Source organism: Leptodactylus fuscus, chromosome 4, assembly GCF_031893055.1.
Source record: "Leptodactylus fuscus isolate aLepFus1 chromosome 4, aLepFus1.hap2, whole genome shotgun sequence".
Taxonomy (NCBI): Eukaryota; Metazoa; Chordata; class Amphibia; order Anura; family Leptodactylidae; genus Leptodactylus; species Leptodactylus fuscus.
In genome coordinates, this window is record NC_134268.1 from 159,574,335 (window position 1) to 159,595,042 (window position 20,708).

Genomic DNA, 20,708 nt, shown 5'->3' on the forward strand with positions numbered 1-20,708 from the left:
TAGACTGTACCAGCACTATGACCAGGGGACCCTAGAAGACGAGACCCACTTCCCGCTACACTGCACCAAATACTCAGCTGTGAGGGCCGTCTACTACCAAAGACTCTCTGCCCACATCCCAGACTTCATATCTGTAGACGAGAAGAGGAAACTCTACATCCTACTGGGAGAAGAAGAGGCCACTGTGGAGATCGCTGCCCAATACGTGTCCAGCTGTCACCAAACAAGAGGAAGATGAGACACCACGGACTGTTATACCCCAATACACCCACCCCACCTCCCCATATAGCGGTCACCAACTAAGAGGAATACGAGACTCCACAGATTGTTATACCCCAAAACCACCCACCCCACCCCCCATACCCACCACTCACCCATCCAAATCCAACTCCCCCCCCACACACACACACTTTACTAGCTTTGGCAATGCCAAATATCTATTCGGACTTGCCAATAAAGCTTGTTTGATTGATTGATTGATTGATTGATTGAGCTTTGATATCAGATAGAACAAGTTGAAAAACAAAGTTAAAGGGAACCTCAACAATAAATTGTTAGCAAACAGAGCACATTTATGTTTGTTCCTTCCCACTAAAAAACCTTTAACATTATGGCTGCTACTAGTGGCTCCATTACCAACATGAGTAAAGCAGAGAACAGTAGGCATCCATGCCTGGTCTCTCTAGCTATGGGAATAGTGAAATGTGGTCCAAAGCAACATCTTCTCAGAATGTACTCCATAGCATTGCATAGGGGCCTTCCCAGTTTAATGTCCCCCTCCATCTGCCCCCCAGTTTAATATCCCCCCTTAATCTGCCTTTTAGTTTAATTGCTCCTTACATCTACAGTTCCATCCTCTTGCTCACACATACTCTCTTCTCTCGTCCTTATCTTCCATCAGTCTCCATTCCCGGCAGCTTCCTCTTTCTGTGTAACACCTACCACACTGTCCTGTACAATCAAGAATAGCTCCGCCCACTAAAAGGTATACCCTAGTGAGCTAAAGGACCTTTGATGATGTCATCAAAGGTCCTTTAGCTGACTTGCCATTCAGCATCTAACTTTATCCTGCACTATATGTGAGCTGGTCAGAGGCAGTTAGAGGGCCGAATGTGGCCCGCGGGCCGTACAATGCCCAGGTCTGTTCTAAATTATTCAAGATAGTGACCCTAACCAATTAGTATCTCCCTAACCAGGAAATTGTAATGGGAAACTTCTTTGTGAACTGATTTATCTGAGGAGGTGCTAGTAACTGTTATAAATAACAGAGATACAAGGAGCAGCAAGTAAAATAAAGCCAAACCAAAGCTGAGCAAGGAAACAGTGAGTATTTTGCACTTCTGTGGATGTATTTGCAGATAATTTTTGGAACCTGGATAACCCCTTTAATGCATGGTTTTCAACGAAACCTAAAGCATACTCTGAGAATAATAGCCAAACCACAATAAGTGACTCCTGTGGTGTACCTCTACCGCCGCAGGTAGGGCCGCACCTCTAATGAGGCAAGGTGAGGCGACAGCCTCAGGCGGCATTTTGGAGGGGGCTGCAGTTGGGCCAATTAGATTTTTAATTTTTTTTCTAAACAAGCGCAGGAGAGGGCTGCTCTGAAAACAAACTGAGCAGCCGGGCAGCCCTCTCCTGGGCTGGTTTAGACCTCTGGGGTTCTACTGACCGGTCTCTGCACTCACAGTCGGATCCACCGTATTCTCCTGCTTCTGAGGCTCCGGTACCAGATAGATGCAAACATCGCCCTGAGTATCACAGCACCAGAACTGGCCACATGCTGCAGTGTGTTCCGGACACTTGCTTTCCTTACTAGTTAGCTGTGTTTGACCAACTTATAAAACTGACCTTATTTGTGTACTATTATAGTAGTTTCTAATGTGCATGCATGTGCATGTGTCGGGAGCGCGCACGCAAGGCCAGCGGCATAGAATCAACGTCATCTTACTGCTGGCTTTACATATGAAACCCTGCCCACCAATTGACGCAAGAAAACCAGAAAGAAAGAAGAGTTTACAGCAGCGAAGACTGGTGAGTAAGGGACATGGGAATACCCCTTTAAGGTCCTCGCGCTTCTAACCGACCGACCCGACCTGCGTTTTGTTAGGTCCGGGCAGGGCCGGCTCCAGGTGTTTATGGGCCCTTGGGCGACAGAGCCTCAGTGGGCCCCCTTGTGGAGCAAATCATGTAGCGACAGTAAAACAGCAGGTACCACAGAGATCCAAATATTTTACGCTATACACAGATACGCTATATTCAGCCAGGCTGAGTTCCAAGTGTGGGGAAAAAACCCCAGTCCTCAAACTCAGGGAAGGGGCAGACAGACAACCAAAACAGGCTGAATATAGCAAATTTGTCGTGCTCCTATTAACCCCTTCCCGACGGAATAGAACGCTATATTCAGTAGACTGGGCACTTTCAGACACAGGGATACCTATTGTGTATGTGTTTCACAGTAATTTTGTACTTTGAGGGCCGGTTCACACCACGCCCAATCTCCGTTATGCAGGTTTCCGTTTCTTGCCTGAGAAACTCAACAGGAGACGGAAATCGGCAGGCAGTTTTCAAACCCATTCATGCCGGTGTGCGTCTTCTACTCTCCGCAGCTAAACCGTTTTTTTGTACCAGACACAAAGTCGGACATGCAAAATTTTGTGTCCGGTAAAAAAAACAAAACAGTTTTGCCGCGGAGAGCAGAAGAAACTTATGGGCGCTCACTGGCGGACATTGAATGTTGGTTTCTGTCTTTTCTGCAGACAGAAAATGGAAACCTGCATAACGGAGATCGGGTGCTGGCGTGAACCCGCCCTTATATGTATTCTAGGGAAAGGAGTGATTTACAACTTTTATTTATTTTAAAACTTTTTTTTTTTTCACTATTTTATTAGCCCTCCCTCTAGGGTACTTGAACCTGCAATCATTTGATTACAATTCAGCGCACTGTTGGCTTTCTAGCGGTGTATTAAACCTCATGTGCCCCAGATGGTGAAAGGTCTTCTTTCAGGATTAGGCGCAACAGCGAGATGCAACTAAAAAAAACATTGTGGGAAAAAAATTGCAGTGAATCTCAATATATATAATTAATGTATTAAAAGAGGGGTCAGAGTGTAAAAAAGGGGTCAGAATTAAAGGGATTCTATAATTTAAAAAAAAAAAATATTTAAACCATGTTGCGGTGGTCTCTTACATGAGTCCCACACAAAATGATGACGGAACATGTGCAGTCCACTGTTCCGTCAGCCATTTTGCAGTGGTCTCGTGTCAGAAGAGGAGTGAAGAGGAAGAGACACGTCAGAACACAGAGGCGACGCTGGAAAACTGGTGTGAACCTGCAAAATAAAGGTAAGAGATGAATAGCCTTTCTAAAGCCTTCAGCCTTTTACTGATAGAATCCCTTCAATGGATCTACCAGTCTGACTTTCTGATCTGCCTAATGTTGTCTACACATGGAGGAAATAACGTCACTAAATCTGAAATTCCCCTTTAATGGGGGTTCACTAGGATTTTATTTTTTTTCTAAAAGCAAGTAGTGTGTTAAAATAAAGGATTGCTTAACGATGTTTTCTAAGACTTTATGCTCAAAACATATCTATTGATATGAGGCTAGTATAGGTCCAATAGCCCTATTGATCAGCTAATGTCTGAGCAATGTACGGAACTGTCTGCTTCTGCTGACTGATGGAATAACTACCACTGACCTCATATTATTGACCTATTCTAAGGAGAAGCTACCCATATGAAGTCTTGGACTCCCTTCTAATGTCTTACCTCTCCATTGGTTCCTGCCATTCTTGCTGTGCACTGAAGACATACTGAGCACGTTTGCTGCTGCCAATCACTGGCCTGTGAGACCTGTTGTTACTGCAGGACAAGTTGACAAGACTAGCTGGTATTATGGCGGCACTCAGGTATGTGCAATCTAGTACTTAAACCTCCATCCAAGGGGTTCAGAAGTTGTTGAGTAGATTTTTTCTATCTCTTCTATTGATGCACCCTGCTTATGGCTTTATTATTGAGTTTATAGAAGCCGTATAGTAGCAGCCAAATCTGGGGCTTAAAATAGGCAAAATGACATCACTGAAACTAAAGTTTGTGTGGTGTTCTGCGTGTGACCCCCTACAAAGAATTTATAACCTATTTAGATTAAATGACAGAATTTACTGTACTATTTTCTTCCTGGACCACCTCCATTAACCACTGAACAATTTCAAACTACCTGCAATATTAGATGTTAACCTGTTTATGGCCCCTTATCTGATACATATCTAGATACACATGTGGACGAAATTGATGGACCCCTAGTTTAATGAAAGAAAACCCCACAATGGTCACAGAAATAACCTGAATCTGACAAAAGTAATAATAAGTAAAAATTCTATGAAAATGAACAAATGAAAGTCAGACATTGCTTTTCGCTTCAACAGAATTAAAAAAAAATAAAATAAATCTCATGAAACAGGCCTGGACAGAAATGATGGTTCCCTTAACTTAATATTTTGTTGCACAACCTTTTGAGGCAATCGCTGCAATCATACAATTCCTGTAACTGTCAATGAGACTTCTGCACCTCTTAACAAGTATTTTGGCCCACTCCTGCTCCAGTTGTCTCAGGTTTTAAGGGTGCCTTTTCCAAATGGCATGTTAAGGGCTCATCAAAGGCCACTTCAGTATAGTTCAGTGTTTTCCTCTTGGCCATTCTTGGGTGTTTTTACCTGTGTGTTTTGGGTCATTATCCTGTTGCAAGACCCATGACCTGTGACTGAGACCAAGCTGTCTGACACTGGGCAGCACATTTCTCTCTAGAATCCCTTGATAGTCTTGAGATTTCATTGTACCCTGCACAGATTCAAGACACCAGATGCAAAATGACATCATATAGCAGCAAAGCAGCTACATAACATAACAGAGCCTCTTTCACAGATCCATCTTTCACAGTAGGGACAAAATTATTTTCAAGATATGCTTCATTTTTCCATCTGTGAACATAGACCTGATGTGCCTTGCCAAAAAGTTTGATTTTTTTGTCTCATCTGTCCATAGGACTTTCTCCCAGAAGCTTTGTAGCTTGCCAACATGTATTTTGACAAATTCCAGTTTGTCAGATTCAAGTTAATTCTGTGACCATTGTGGGTTTTTCTTTCATGAGGGATACCAACAATTTTGTCCACATGTGTATGCCTGTATTGTCAGCTGTAATGCTTCGTTTTCTGCATCACTTTCACTTCAAGTGTCTACAATGTGTGCAGAGGTTCTGAAGTCTGGACTATGCCTGCATTGACTTCACAAGTAAAAAGTTCATGTTTTTTGATCTAGGATAAGTCTCAATTCCATGGTCAAAGAATAAATTTCCCAAATGCAGAATCCATTCTCAATTCTTACATATGTCTCTCAAGTCATCCACAGAACACTTGATAAAATATTTCTTATAGTGCCTCATTTCATCTCAGTCTAGCTGCTCACCTATGAGGATGCTGGTCTTCTTATCAGCCATTTATGCATCCCTTGACCCAAAGCTTACATTCACTCCCTCCAAACCAACATCTTGTCTACATAGAGCAGATATCAAGATTCCTAAATAGAGTGATTTCTCTCCCATCACATGTAGAGAATTAATGGTGCCAATAAAGCTGGGCTTTACGCTTTCTTCTAATTTGTGGAACTCAGAGACACCAAGCTGATCCTTTTGGGAGCTTCCAGTTCAGCAGGATCTTCTCTTCAAGCAAGTGTTGCTTTATTCTCATGTCAACCCTCTTCAACTAACTTAAAGGGGCTCTATCAGCAAAATCATGCTGATAGAGCCCCACATATGCGTGAATAGCCTTTAAAAAGGCTATTCAGGCACCGTAAATGTTATATTAAACTATCCCCCGTTTTAAAATAATACCCTAAAAAAGAATGTTATCTACTTACGGATCGTGCACGCTGGGCGGGCATTCAGGGTGTGTCTTCTTCTTCATCCACGCCTCTTCTTCCTCCGATGTCCTCCTGTCCTGTCTTCCTCCGGCGCTCACGAGTGGACACTGATATAAACAAAATGGCCTGGGCGCATGCGCAGTAGCATGCGGCTTCTACTACAGTTACTGCGAAGGCGCCCAGGCCATTTTTTTATATCAGTGTCCGCTCGCGAGCGCCGGAGGAGGACGGGACCGGAGGACGGGACCGGAGGACATCGGAGGAAGAAGAGGCGTGGATGAAGAAGACAGTGCACCCTGAATGCCCTCCTACAGTGCATGATGCGTAAGTAGATAACATTCTTTTTTAGGGTTACTGTACAAAGATACTGGGGCTCAGTATCTTTGTACAGTCCATGGTCAACAGTTCCAGATTCATCTTAAAGCCATGCTTTACATCAACATCTTGACCAGAGTTATCGTAATTCATGTTTCTCAGTTCCTGTAGTTCGGAGGCAGCACAATATACCCATCCTTAATTATGTTTTCATTACATACAATACAAGTGCGGTGTTGTCTCTCCAGCGTTATATAGGTTATATAAATTAATTAATTACTGCTTATTTACCCTTTATCTTTTAATTGTACCCAGGGGGTATTAACCTATTGTGTGCCGCCCCTGGACTACAGGAAATAAAAATTTTGGTAAGTAAAATTTCTCAATATGTATTATAGCTGTTTGTACTGTGGGTACTAACTGATATGTCACTGTGTATCTGATTTTACTGGTTATGACTTGTGACCTTAGCTTATAACTATACATACACTATAGGCACAAGTTTTATTTTAGATATACAACTGACAATTATAATATGTATTGTGCTGGGGACATTCATTATTCTACATTGGGCCTTCTGTTTACTGTATAAGTGCCTGATAGTAATTACCATGTAGTATTGTTTTTCTGACTCACCTAGAACTACTTGTGACCATATAGTAGACACTTATGAAGTAACTAGTCCATGGAAGAAACATGACATTACACTATCATGTTCACATCTATAATTGCTTCCTCGCACTTTTGTAAATTGCTCCTTTTCTGTACGCGGAGTCCAATTATAGCCATAAACAGTAATTCACATCCCTGTTATTGTACTCGCTGTTCCATTTTCCTGCTGGGAGATAATCCACCAATTTATTAGCAGAACGTATTTGTAAATAGATACCGACAGATACACACATCTCTTATGTGTACCACAGTTAAGATGGCTTCCTGTCCTAATAATATTAACCAAATTAATTTATTAGAACTAAATTGGATTTTTCTAACCTCTTTTAATTGGATGCATTATACTAATATTCTTTCAAGGTAGGAACTAAATGAGGTTGTAAATGTATACTGCCTGTCCATTGTTTCATTTATTGTTTTTTCTTTTTGCAACAGCTCCACCATGTGGCCACACAAGTCATTTTATAATGACTACTAATTCTACAAAAACTATTCTCTTATATACAGGATATCTACTCTAATGAGACATTATATATAAGCACTCGAGTTTTGAAAGAAACTTTGGCTTTAGCTGCACCATCTGTCTCTCTTTATGTTCCCCTTGGGAACTGCTCACTCTTTTCCATTTAAACTGTCATCATTTCTGACGTAATGTTGTCTCTTTTGTCTCTACTTGATACACTGTTATCTGAATCCATCAGTTTCTGCACTTAACAATCGTAGACAATACGTTTTAACTGTTTTAGGGCGGGTTCACACCTGTGCCTGGTCTCCGCTTCGTGGGTTTCCGTCTTCTCCCGACAGGAGACGGAAACCCAGCATTCAGTGTCCACTGGTGGGCGCCTGTGAGTGTCTTCTGGTCTCCACGGTGAAACCTGATTTTTTTTTAACACAAATTCCTGCATGTCTGACTTTGTGTCCGGTTAAAAAAAACAAAAAAAAAACAGTTTCGCGCGGAGAGCAGCAGATGCTCACGGGTGGACACTTTGCAAACCCATTCTAATGAATAGGTTTGAAAATTGACTGTCGGTTTCCGTCTCCTGTCCAGTTTCTCAGGCAGAAGACGGAAACCTGAAAGCGGAGACCGGGCGCAGGTGTGAACCCGCCCTTACTGGCAAAAATCAGGATACACAGTGTAATGTACGGGGGATTCAGAAGCTCTGGTTTGTTTCCCAACAGCAGTCTTTATTGCAGCAGACAAGCTTACAGGTACAGGTAGTGCTGCTCAGCATGTCAAAACAAACAAATGAAATTAAAGACCTACGCCTGTCCGGCGGCTTACTAAACTTGTTATTCCCTCACTAACCAGGGGGTCAGCCTACTGCTGACCTCCTAACAAAAAAAGGTTTACAAGTAAACTAGGGGTAAATATACCCGGCACTTTAACAGTGTCCTTTTTGGCAGAGTTTTCTCTCCGGCTGGTTGACTGTGTCAGTGTTTCAGTCTCTCTCCTCTCTCTCACTAACCAGCACACCTGTGCTACTTACAGAGCTCTGCTGGTCTGTTTCCAAGCCTGGAATAGATGGCCCTGCAGGACTGGCCTGAACTTTACTCCAGTCTGGGACCTATAAGCTAAACACCTGTGCATTCTGCAACAGTCTTGGGGAAAAATAGCAGTTCTCCCACACTATACCCCTCTCCACTTCACAACAGAATAAAGCAAAGAAGGCAAGAGTCATTGACTCAAACTACTTGCTGCAGTGTTTACAGGTGAGCATGCCAACTTTGGTTCTTGCAGACTCCTCTAAACTAGCCTGCCTATGACTCTATTGAAGCTACTTGGTCACCTTCCTCACTGTCTGTGAACTAAGCCTTGTGGTGTCATCTGGCAGAGGTCTACACTTCATGGATGAGTAACATCATCTCTAGAAGTAGATGGAGTTTCCCATCACTGAATTGATTTGTTGTACTGTTTACAATGGTTCCTCATTTGAGTGTAACTAACTAGCATCTATAGGATAACGCTACTAAGTGTTTACAAAGATTCATTTGGAATTGTAAAAATCACACTCCTTTAACTGTGTTATATTTGGACTTGTTCTTGATATATTTTGAGACACTTTTGCTAGATTCCACAACCTTTGGATGTACATTACTGTTGCTCAACTATACTAATAGGTATTGATGGAACATGATTACATGTGCAATATTTATATTAACTGATGAACCTTTTTACTTCTGCCGTACAGTACAAACCAAAAGTTTGGACACACCTTCTCATTCAAAGAGTTTTCTGTATTTTCATGACTATGAAAATTGTAGATTCACACTGAAGGCACCAAAACTATGAATTATCACATGTGGAATTATATACTTAACAAAAAAAAGTGTGAAACAACTGGAAATCTGTCTTATATTCTAGGTTCTTCAAAGTAGCCACCTTTTGCTACTTTGCTACAGCCTGTAAACAAAAGTAGGAGACACTAAGGGCCCCCAGAGACACCCAGAAATCACTCAAAACACACTAAAAAATATATAGGTACATTTATTAACCCATTAATAACACCAATAGAAAGTAAGTAGTGAGACTGTAAGATTAGGATTATATATACAGACATTACAGATTTATAAGATTGTAGACGTCTCATAGTAACAGATGAATAATTTATTATAAGTGGGTAAAGAATTTTCTTTGCTTTCGGATTTCTTAAGGCCAAGACGTAAATGGTGGAGACTAAACTGTTGCAAAAAAAAAAAATAGAAGAGCTGAGGACAAAAAGATGTGAGTATTTTAACCGATTTCCACAAATAAACAAGCCTTTATCTCCTAATTTCTGTCTTCTAGAATATAACAGAATCTCCTAAGGATCCCACGGGCAATAAAGCTGTGATCATGCCAACCAAATTGGCATTGCCACAGAGAACCCTCTGTCTGGTCCTATCTACGAATAGGACAGGTGATAAGTGTCTGATTAGTGAGGGGCATCTGGGTCCCCCAATGCTGATAAGAATAGGGTCCTGTGAACGGAGTGGTGGTGATTAGAGTTGGGTGAGCTGATTCGTTCCGAGACAGATCTGACTGCAATATCCCAAATTGTTTTTTTATGATAATAAACAATTGGGAATTTCGCTATAACAAACCATCTTGGCTTCTGTGACATGCATTGCAGGAAATTATACTCTTCAGACCCCAGAGTTAAATATGTAGAGGCCCAGGAGAGTTGAAAGAAAATAAAAACATTCATACTCACTTTCCATGATCTCTTTTGCGCCTAAGTGCTCTGCTGGTGACATCATGCGCTTAGGATCACCACAAGGCCTGTGATTGGGTCATAGTGGTCACATGGGCACACTGAGCTTGGTGACATCATGAGTATAAATGTTTTTTCACACTTTCCCTGGACCTCCAACTATTATATGCAGAGATATGAAGAGACCCCAGAGTATAATAAATTCACATTTGGTTCATACCAAACTTTCTAGACCCAAGAGGAATCAGGGACTCGAGCCACACAAACCTGAAACAAAACAAATCTTGAGAGTTTCATCCATCTCTACTGGTGAGCAAGTCCAGTATATGGGACTGCAGAAGAGAAACTCAGTGCAGCGCTCACATATCTATTTTTTGCCCAGAAAACCCCTTTAAGAGATATATTATGTAGATGACATTTTCTGTAGATTTCCTAATCTCACTGATTCTAACAAAAACTATATTTGTTTACAGGCTGATAAGAATATACACTGCTGGAAATCTGACAGTGCGCTGAATTCAGCACACTGTTGGCTTTCCCAATCTGCGCTATCGGTCCCGGTACTGTAGCTCTTTACAGTTAGAAGGGCATTCCTGACAGTCAGTCAGGTACGTCCTTCTGCCCAGCAGCGCCTATTGTGCTGCACAGTGTGAGCGAGGAGGAATGCCCCCTCCCCTTCTGAAAATACTCGTCTATGGATGAGCACTGTGAGCAGAGGTAGGGGGCGTTCCTCCCCGCTCACACTGTACAGCGCTATAGGCGCTGCTGTGGAGAAGGACGTACCGGACTGACTGTTAGGAACACCCTTCTGACTATAAAGATGTATGGTATCGGGACTGGTAGCGCTTTACCCGGGGCACAGATCGGGAAAACAGACAGTGCGCTGAATTCAGCGCACTGTCGGCTTTCCAGCAGTATATAAAACTGCCTGTGCCCCAGACCATGAAAGGTCCTCTTTAAATCAAACATTATTTTGTCAGGGTCGTAATCGACAATATCGGGTCAATTAATCAGTCCAAATTAGTGAGAGCATGTGTGCACGTTCGCTTTAAGAAATGAGTCAGACACAATCTGCTTCAGAACTTAGATCATACTGTTTTGCCTCGGGCTAGCACTGAACTGCCTTTATTTCACGCCCCCATACCCTAGTCTATAGTCTCTCACTCTGCTAAATCAGTATCCCTACACTATGCTGAGGATGGCCCAATAGGCCGAAACAGCGCTGTCCATAGTTGGGAATCTGTTCCTTTTGGGACAGAAATACTGATTTAGCAATTAAATCCACATTATGATTAAAAGACTTTATAACTGAGTCGTTCATGATGTTAAGGATGCCGCCCTCTATAGGGTGGTGTACAGAGTGCACTCTGTTCTCCTAATTCCATCCAGGAGATTAGATTTGCATATTTTTTACGTCACACATAGTTATACAGGAAAGGAAATGGTTAATGCATAATATAACATGAAATTCTTCTGACCTCCCAGAACTGCACACTCATGATTGGCTCTTGATCTTGACGCATAACAGGTTGTAGTCTTGGTTACAATCTAAGGAATTCAGCAAACCAGGGAGTCACCACCATCTTAGATACACTCTTTGTTCCAAAGCTGATTTCTTTAGTAGCAAGGAAAATTAGTATTTCAAACATACCATAAGGATACATGTACATAAAAAATATAGAAGTATAAATCCAGTAATAAGGTGTTAGCGATTGTGACCTGAGATCTGACAATTTATTAATTATTACAGCAGATCAATTAATTGTAATGTCCTTATTACAATACAAAAAAGCAAAAGGTACAGTTTTAAAAGGATTCCCATATGGACAAGAGTGGTTACCTGCCCCCCTGCCTTGCCATGAGTGGAGAGGTGACAGCATGTGTGTCACTTTCCATTCACTTGTATGGAAGTTTAGAGAATATTGCTTGATTACACAAGTCAACAAATTAGATTTTTTTTCTGTATCTGGTTTGTAAATGGGCGAATTTAACTAATTTTGGGCTCCTGGATTCAGTGGTGAAATCAGATTTTTTTCTATCACATCACGTTTAATAAATACACAGCAATTATCAAAGAACCATTTCTGCTATTCAAAGGCAAAAAAAACATTCATACATGAAATTACATGTTACAGATTGACTAAACTAGAAACTATAGCAAACCAAAGATTATATGAAACACATTATACATGTATTTATAAAGTTTACAGTCAATTTCCTTTAGCAAAATATGATGAGGAGGCTTTTCTTTTGTAAAGTATTTCATCAGTCTGTCTCAAAAGAAACCAGCCGTAATCCCTCATCATTGCAGAGTCCCGGTGTCCTTGGTAGTGTTGCTCAATGTCAAGAATGTCTTGGTGAAAGCGTTCATGCTGTTCATTACTCACAGCACCCAAGTTTTTGTGAAAGAAGTCAATGTGGGAGTGCAAAAAGTACATTTTCAGAGACATTCTACAACCCATGTTTTTGTAGATCTCCAGTAGACTTGTGACTATGGAAACATCTGCGCCCGTACTCCGTTCTGCAGGTTTCTGTTTCCTGCACAAAACAGGGGCATGAGACGGAAACCTGAATGGGCTTCAAAAGTCTCTGGCCGTGTGCGCTGGTGAGCGTTTTATGCGCTCCGCGGTGAAACCGTTTTTTTAAACCGGACAGAGAGTCGGACATGCAGTACTCTGTGTCTGGTTTAAAAAAAAACGGTTTCGCCGTGGAGCGCATAAAACGCCCACTAACACTCACGGCCGGACTCGGCATGACAGGTTTCCGTCTTCTGCATGCAGAAAACGGAAACCTGAAAACGGTGTTCAGGCGCTGGTGTGAACCCAGCGTCGGCATGTTTTCTGTTACCCAAAAAGCCATGAAGAATTGCTTTGAAGGAGGACCAGGCTGCTAACTCAAGATTCTTTAGCTTAGCATCAAAATTCGGATCTTTCAACAATTTTCTTATTTGAGGCCCAATAAATATGCCCTCCTTTAGCTTTGCTTCACTTAAACTGGGAGTAGGGTTAAGCCGATCTTGACTTTTCAGGATCGATTTTAAAATCCGATTTCCGATCATTTTTCATTCGAACCCAATTCCGATCCCAATGCAAGTCAATGGGAATTTTTTATTAATCGGAGATTGGATTTTAAAAGCAATCCTATTCACTATACAGCATGGAATCTAACAATTGAACGCTTTAATTGTTAGAATCCACGCTGTGTAGTGAATCACTAAGTAGCCAGAGGATTTTTTTTTTAATCCTCTGGCTACTTAGTCCCCCCTGGTGTGCACTTACCTCCAGAGATGGCTGCTCCGCTGCTCCAGTGTTCTTCTCACTGACACTCCACGCTGCAGTCTTCTTTGCCTTGCTGCTCCCTGCCTCCCAGGTTAGGAGAGTGTGGGCGGGTTAGGAGAGTGTGGGCGGGTACTGGGAGGGGAGACGTCATGTCTCCCCGCCCTGTACCCGCCCACACTCTCCTAAGCCACAAGTCCCGCCTTCCTAACTCTTTAAACACTAACCTGGGAGGTGGGGCAGTGAGGCAAAGAAGACTATAGCGTGGAGTGGCAGCAAGAAGAAAACCGGAGCAGTGGAGCAGCCATCTTTGGAGGTAAGTAGCTACGAGACATGTTAGTTTAGTCTCCCTTTAGAACGAATGGAGGCAGCCAGCGCGCAGGGGGTTGAGGCTGTGTGCCGGCTGCTTCCATTCATTCCTATGGAACCACAGCAGAGCCTTCACACTGAGTATACACTATATACTCAGTGTGAAGGCTAAGGGGAAATACTGGGGAAATAATCCTCGATCTCAATCCCACCTAAATATATTGGTTCTACCAACAGAGTATTTTTCACATTTTCTTTTCCAACAACAAACGATTTTCTCGCAGGCCATTTCTTCACTTCATAGTGGTTCTTGCTGTCTCAACTGTCCCACAAGCAGAAAAAACAGCAGAATTTTGTCCACCCACCCTGAAAACCTAATAGTAATGCAACAACTTTTAAGTCATAGAAAATCTGCCACTCATGATCTTTATATTTTATTTCCTCAAGCATTAAAGTCATGTTGTCATAAGTTTCCTTCATTCCAAATGCATAAGCCAAGGGCACTGATGGAAGTGTGTTGCCATTATGCAACTGTACTGCTTTCAAACTAGTTTTATATGCATCAATAAAGACTCTCCACTCCTTTGGATCGTGCTGAATACCTAGCTGACTCAGCAACCAAACTTTCTGTCGAAACAACAAATCTTTCTGCAGACTCACCAACCAATCTTTCTGCTGACTCAGCAGTCACTATTTCTGCTGGTTCAACAACCTAACTTTTTGCATCTGGTGACTTTATGATGTCTTTCACTGCACTTTTCATCCAAATAATTATATCACACCATTAAAATTCATTTAGTTATTGATTTAGCATTTCACACTGAAGACTGCAGAAGGATGATATTTTAGGCCAATATTTAGAAATAAAATAAAATATTTCAGAATATCTCAAAAACCCGATGTGATAGAACAATTCTGAAAGTAGATTCGGATTCTACACACAAAAATACATAAAAATGTATGTATTACAACCCACATGCAAAATCACTGTTGACTAGTGTTATTCTTGGAACCAAGTGGCTTGGAAAGTATAAAAGTAGTTTTACAAAAAAAAATTTGCTTATTCCATCACTTCCATTTTTGCAATGCCTGAAAGATGAACTTCATCATGACCATCAGCAATACCAAGAGTCTTAGCAGCTGCATACCTGCAAATAATATATAACAGTATACATTAAACAGAGTTCCCACTAACGATTCATATCACATCTATTCACATTTGAATACTGTGTAGCCTCTCAGGGTGGGGCATAACGTTGCGAATAAAACAATACATTTTGTATTACCTGCAGAGACGATCGGATTCTGGCTACATATTGTAGAAAAAAATATACATTGGAGAAGCTGCGATTTCAAAAACGCTCACATTTTTGCTAATAGCATCAGCAATTATACCAATGGAGACGCTTGTGTTTTCCATACAGGTATAATAGGGGCAGAAAGTCTGCAGTGGAAAACTCTGCAGACATTCTGTAAAAAAAATGTTGCGTTTCTGCACGGTCTTTTCCACACAATTTATTCACTGCAGCGTTCTACATGGGGCCTTAGCCTTACAGAAGATTTTCTCTTGTTTCCTCCAAGTTACACCAAGGAGAAAAGAATACTTGTGTTGGCCGTATGCTAAGCAACACACTTTGATCACACATTGCATCCGTCATAAGACTTTAGCCAAAGTAAAATGAAGAAAAGAAAATGTCCACAGTCAGCTGTTCATGACCTACAGAGAACAAAAGTAATTGCTGAATGAGGCTCAAACAAATCTAAGAGTCAGAAGGACTAACCTGAATATGCTTAAAGGGGCATTCTAGAATTCATTTCTTACAGTTACTCTTCATACATTTGGAAATCATAGAATTTACAAATATACATTCATTTAATATTCTACTCAAATGTTATCAGTACAGTAAAATTGTATAACTAGAGGCGTAGCTAGGGGTTCAGCACAGGCAGTAGGGGGGAGAGTATTTTTAATTTTACAATGCCCTTATGTGCCCCTTTAATTAATAATTAGAGATGAGCGAGTACTGTTCGGATCAGCCGATCCGAACAGCACGCTCCATAGAAATGAATGGATGCACCTGGTACTTCCGCTTTGACGGCGGCCGGCCGCTTAACCTCCCGCGTGTCGGCTACGTCCATTCATTTCTATGCGAGCTTGCTGTTCGGATCGGCTGATCCGAACAGTACTTGCTCATCTCTATTAATAATGTCCCTCAATAGATAATTCCCCTTAATTAACAATGCCCTGTGTAACACTTAAATCAATAATGCCCTTAAGAGTCACCTAAAATTACTAATACCCAATTCCTTTATTATTAATTATACCCTCTAATGTCTCCTTGTATAATTTATGCCCGATTCCCTTTTACATAATTATTACACCCTAATACCCACAGACTCGCCTTCTAAACCCTATAACACTATAACATGTGTTACTTTTCTGCTCACAGAGCGATATGAGGGCTTAAAGGGGTTGTCCCATCACAAGGATCCTATCTATACTGCTTGTTAATGTGAATGTAAGACTTTTCCTAAATACATTGCTTCAGCAAAACTGCTTTGTGTGTCCACTATCTTACTTTATTCAATTCATTGTTGACAAAGCCCTGACTTATTTGCTCAAAAGTCAAGTGATGTATCTGCCTGCTCTCAGGGGGGAGGGAGGAGGGGCTAAGTGTTCGGAAGCGAGCCTGTGTCTCTAGCTATTCCTGTGTAGGGGGGTAGTTCACACTTTTGGGGGGAAGGGGCTGCCAATACAGACCTGGCATCCGCTGCAATAGAGAGGTGGATGCCAGGGAGGGTTAGACGACAGCACAGGTGCCGAGGCCTGCGACATCGCTACGCTCCTGCCCTGCATGAAGCCAGCAGCGGCAGGAGCGATGCTGCTATTCCGGAGGGGGGGGCAGAGGAGTGGAATAGCAACATCGCTCCTGCCGCTTCTGGCTTCATGCAGGGCAGGAGCGTAGCGATGTCGCAGGCACCTGTGCCGGCGTCTAACCCTCCCTGGCATCTGTCTTTCTATTACAGCGGATGCAGGGTCTGTATTGGCATTGTGAAGGCTGGGGAACTGACTGGTCTCACATCTATTCACTGTATGTCCCTCGGGAGCGCGCACGCAAGGCCAGCAGCATAGAAGCGAAGTCATCTCGCCGCTGGCTTTGCATATGTAACCCCGCCCACCAATGACGCAACAAAGCAGGAACAAAGAAGATCTTACAGCAGCGAAGACTGGTGAGTATGCAACGTGGGAATACCCCTTTAATGTTTGCAAGACAAATTGTTCTTTATACTGTTACCGTTTAATACTCTGTATGATGTACTGGGAAGCTGGAAAAAAATTCAGAATGTGGTACAATTGGCGAAAATCTGCATTTGTGTGAATGTTTTTATAGCGTTTACTGTGCAGCCAAAATTATAGGTCACCTGTATGGGTCACTATGATTCTGGAGATACCAAGTTTATAAGTTTTAACTCCTTAAAAAAATCTAAAACTTTGAGCAAAAGAAAAGCCATATTCTGACACCTGTAACTTTAACCCCTTCCCGACATGCGCCGTAATAGTACGGCGCATGTCGGGTCTGTAACTATGGTGACCTCCCGGAAGCCGGGCGGCCGCCATAGCCGCCGGGTGTCTACTGCATTAAGCAGTAGACAACCGGCTCTAATGCCTCCGATCGGTCCCCGGATCGATCGGAGATATTAACCCCTCCGGCGCCGCGGTCAAAGGCGCCATGGGCGGTCATGGGCGCCGCCATTTTGTCCAGGATCGCCAGCTCCTGGAGCATGCTCCAGGGCCGACGTCATGTTGCCATGACAGCCGGGAGCCTGTACAAGGCTCCCAGGCTTGTCTGCAAATTGTCTCTTTTGCAGGCTGCTCTATGCAGCCTGCAAAAGAGAGGATGATTTTTTGCAATGCATTGCAATGCATTAGCATTGTAATGCATTGCATTATTGATCAGACCCCCTGGGGTTCAACACCCCTAGGGGGTCTAATAAATGCAAAAAAATGTTTTTAAAAAAAGTAAAAAAAAATATAAAAAAATATAAAAAGTATTAAAAGTTCAAATCACCCCCCTTTCCCTAGAACACATATAAAAGTAGTTAAAAACTGTGAAACATATACATGTTAGGTATCTCCGCGACCGAAATCGCCCGCTCTACAAATCTATAAAAATATTTTTCCTGTTCGGTAAACGCCGTAGCGGGAAAAATAGTCAAAAGTGCCAAACTGCCGTTTTTTTCACTGTTTTGATTCTGATAAAAATTTGAATAAAAAGTGATCAAAGCAATAACATTTCCTGAAAATGGTAGAACTAAAAAGTACACCCAGCCCTGCAAAAAAAAGACGCCCTATGCATCCCCGTACACTTACGTATAAAAAAAGTTACGGCCGTTGGAATATGGTAACTTTTAGAAAAAAATTTTTTAACACAGTTTTGGATTTTTTTAAGGGGTCAAAATGTAAATAAAACCATATAAATTTGGTATCCCTGGAACCGTACTGAAACACAGAATATAGGGGACATGTCATTTTGGCTGCACAGTGAACGCCGTAAAACCAAAGCCTGTAAGAAAGTCGAAGAAATGCATTTTTTCTTCAAATCCACCCCATTCTGAATTTTTTTCCTGCTTCCCAGTACATTATATAGAATAATTAATGGTGGCATCATGAAGAAAAATTTGTCCTGCAAAAATTAAGACCTCATATGGCTCTGGTAGCGGAGAAATAAAAAGTTATGGGGTTTAGAAGGAGGGGAGTCAAAAACGAAAAACGAAATTCAAAAAATGCCATCGGCGGGAAGGGGTTAACATCTAATGTTAACCCTCTCCTTAGTTGCTGTAAAATAAAAATATTCTGACTTAATTGAGACACAACTACATAAAGAAGAAAATTCTTAAGTTTTTAAACTTTTTCACAAATGAAATGATTTAATGGGGCACATGACACTGACAGGCCCACTTTTAGAAAGCGATTTGGCAAAATTTATAGCATGCGAGTGATATTGGATGTACTACCTTTTAACAAGTCTTAATCCATTTTCAGCCAAAGGTTCAACCATGTCAGCAAATCTGCTGCCATTATTTTCGCTATAATTTCCAAGTAGGAACTTTGCAGAAATTACCTGAAAAACAAACACTTGAAATACAATATAATAAAGTTAGAGAATGCACAAGTTGTTACACAAGGGTCCCGACTACTCACATAAATACTCTCCTCCATTAAGAAGGTACTCCTCCACTAAGCAGCTCCTTTCAGCTAAAAGAGTGACATGTAATAAAATATCTTCTTTGAAGAGGAAATATGGGGCAGCTTATCAGTATCTTATCAGAGACCCCACTTATAAAAGGGTAAACACGTTTTAAACAAGCCTATAAAGAAGGCTTTTTTATGTTTTTTATGTTCAACATGTAGTTTTAGAAGGATTTTATGTTCAACATGTAACAGATCCTATAGTATTACGTACAATGGAGCCAACAATTTTACACACTTGTGCATTAAAAATGGGGCAGGTTTATTATGCCTTGTATGCCAGGCAATGAATAAAGGACAAGGAAAAAAAAATTCTTGAATTCTGCACAAAAAATTGTGCCTTTCTTTGTTTCCCCAAAAACGAAAGGCAGTGGGTGAAGCCAACAGCCCCTCCAGTTATACCATCATATATACCAGATTTCTAAAACCCGGCTTATATTTCCACCCCGAGGTGCACAGATCGGCAGAAAGTGACCCTCATTTAAGAGGATGTGTTTCCCCCCATTTATAAGGCACACCTTCTGCTATTTCCAAGGATATGAAGAAATGCGTGAGTACACCAGTCTTCATAAATATGCCCCAGTGTTTCTATAGCACTCACAGCAAATATTCATCAGGATTACAAGATAACCAACCAGGAGGAAAAAACTTCACAACTTTCCTGCTAGATTTTCTGCATGTTTTATAGCAGTTCTATTAGTTGGATTTGGTTATTGGGACAGGAGAACACTTACTATTACTTACTATTGCTTGTACTGGATTAGATATTAGATATATTTTTAACTATTCATCACTTCATTTTAATCTTATAAAACGTTCCTTGATCTACTTTGGAATCGCTTTGGCTGAGAGTTGCTCTGCTTCGTTTTGGAGGATGAAGATGACATATACACATGAAAGCATAGGTATAGTGTTTTACTGTCCTTACCTGTAACATTGCAGCCATCTTAAAAAAAGTAAGTGCAAGAAAATAATTCCAGTCATGCACTTGTAATGAAACACCTCGACATCGACTATAAATATTAATCAGATCCTCAAATGCTGGAATTCCTTGCAAAAGACAAAAATATGCTTTATACCATCATGTCTTCTAAGTTGTTATGTAAATTCAGACAGTAAAGATGCATTACCAATTGTTCTTGCTTTTCTATGTGATCTTATAGGTGTCTGTACATCACCCAAGTAGGTTGGTTTTAATGACTGTTCAAAATTGGTTTTGTAGTCAGTTTTTGTTTTATTGAAAGGACAGAAAACCTTATAATAATTGATCAATTTAAACACCCATTGAATTCAATGGGTATTTAACCCCATCCCACCACAGTTATTTTATTTAGAATTTTTAGTCGATGCCTTCCAAAAGCCATATTTTTTTTTATTCTTCTGTTCACAGACTTTGTATGGAGGGTGTTAATTTTTGCAGGACAAATCGTACTTTATAATGGTACCATTAAATATTCCGTATTGGCAAGCTATAAAAAAAATCAGAATGGAGTGGAATTAGGGGAAAAACTGCATTTGCATGACTTTCATTTAGGTTTTGTTTTTATGGCATTCACTGTGCAGCCAAAATTACAAGTTACTTTTATTCTGTGGGATGATACAATTACGGTGATGCCAAATTTATTTTGTTTTTGCAGTGTTTTAACACCTGTAAAAAAAAATTATAATTTGAAAAAAAAATTCTTGGAGTTGCTATGGTCTGACATTTTTTTTTATTTCTGTATATGAGGCTGCATAAGACAACCTTTTATTATGGGGTGTACTTTTTATCTATACCGT

The 20,708-nt window shown here is 41.1% G+C and overlaps 1 protein-coding gene and 1 pseudogene across 1 annotated transcript in view; one reads left to right on the top strand and one right to left on the bottom strand.

The window, feature by feature from the left end:
- TMEM108 (transmembrane protein 108) overlaps positions 1–20,708 on the top strand; it is a 515,125-nt gene that overhangs the window by 19,096 nt on the left and 475,321 nt on the right. The gene's annotated exons all lie outside the window — the stretch shown is intronic.
- LOC142201097 (acyl-CoA dehydrogenase family member 11-like) overlaps positions 14,739–20,708 on the bottom strand; it is a 49,812-nt pseudogene continuing 43,842 nt past the window's right edge.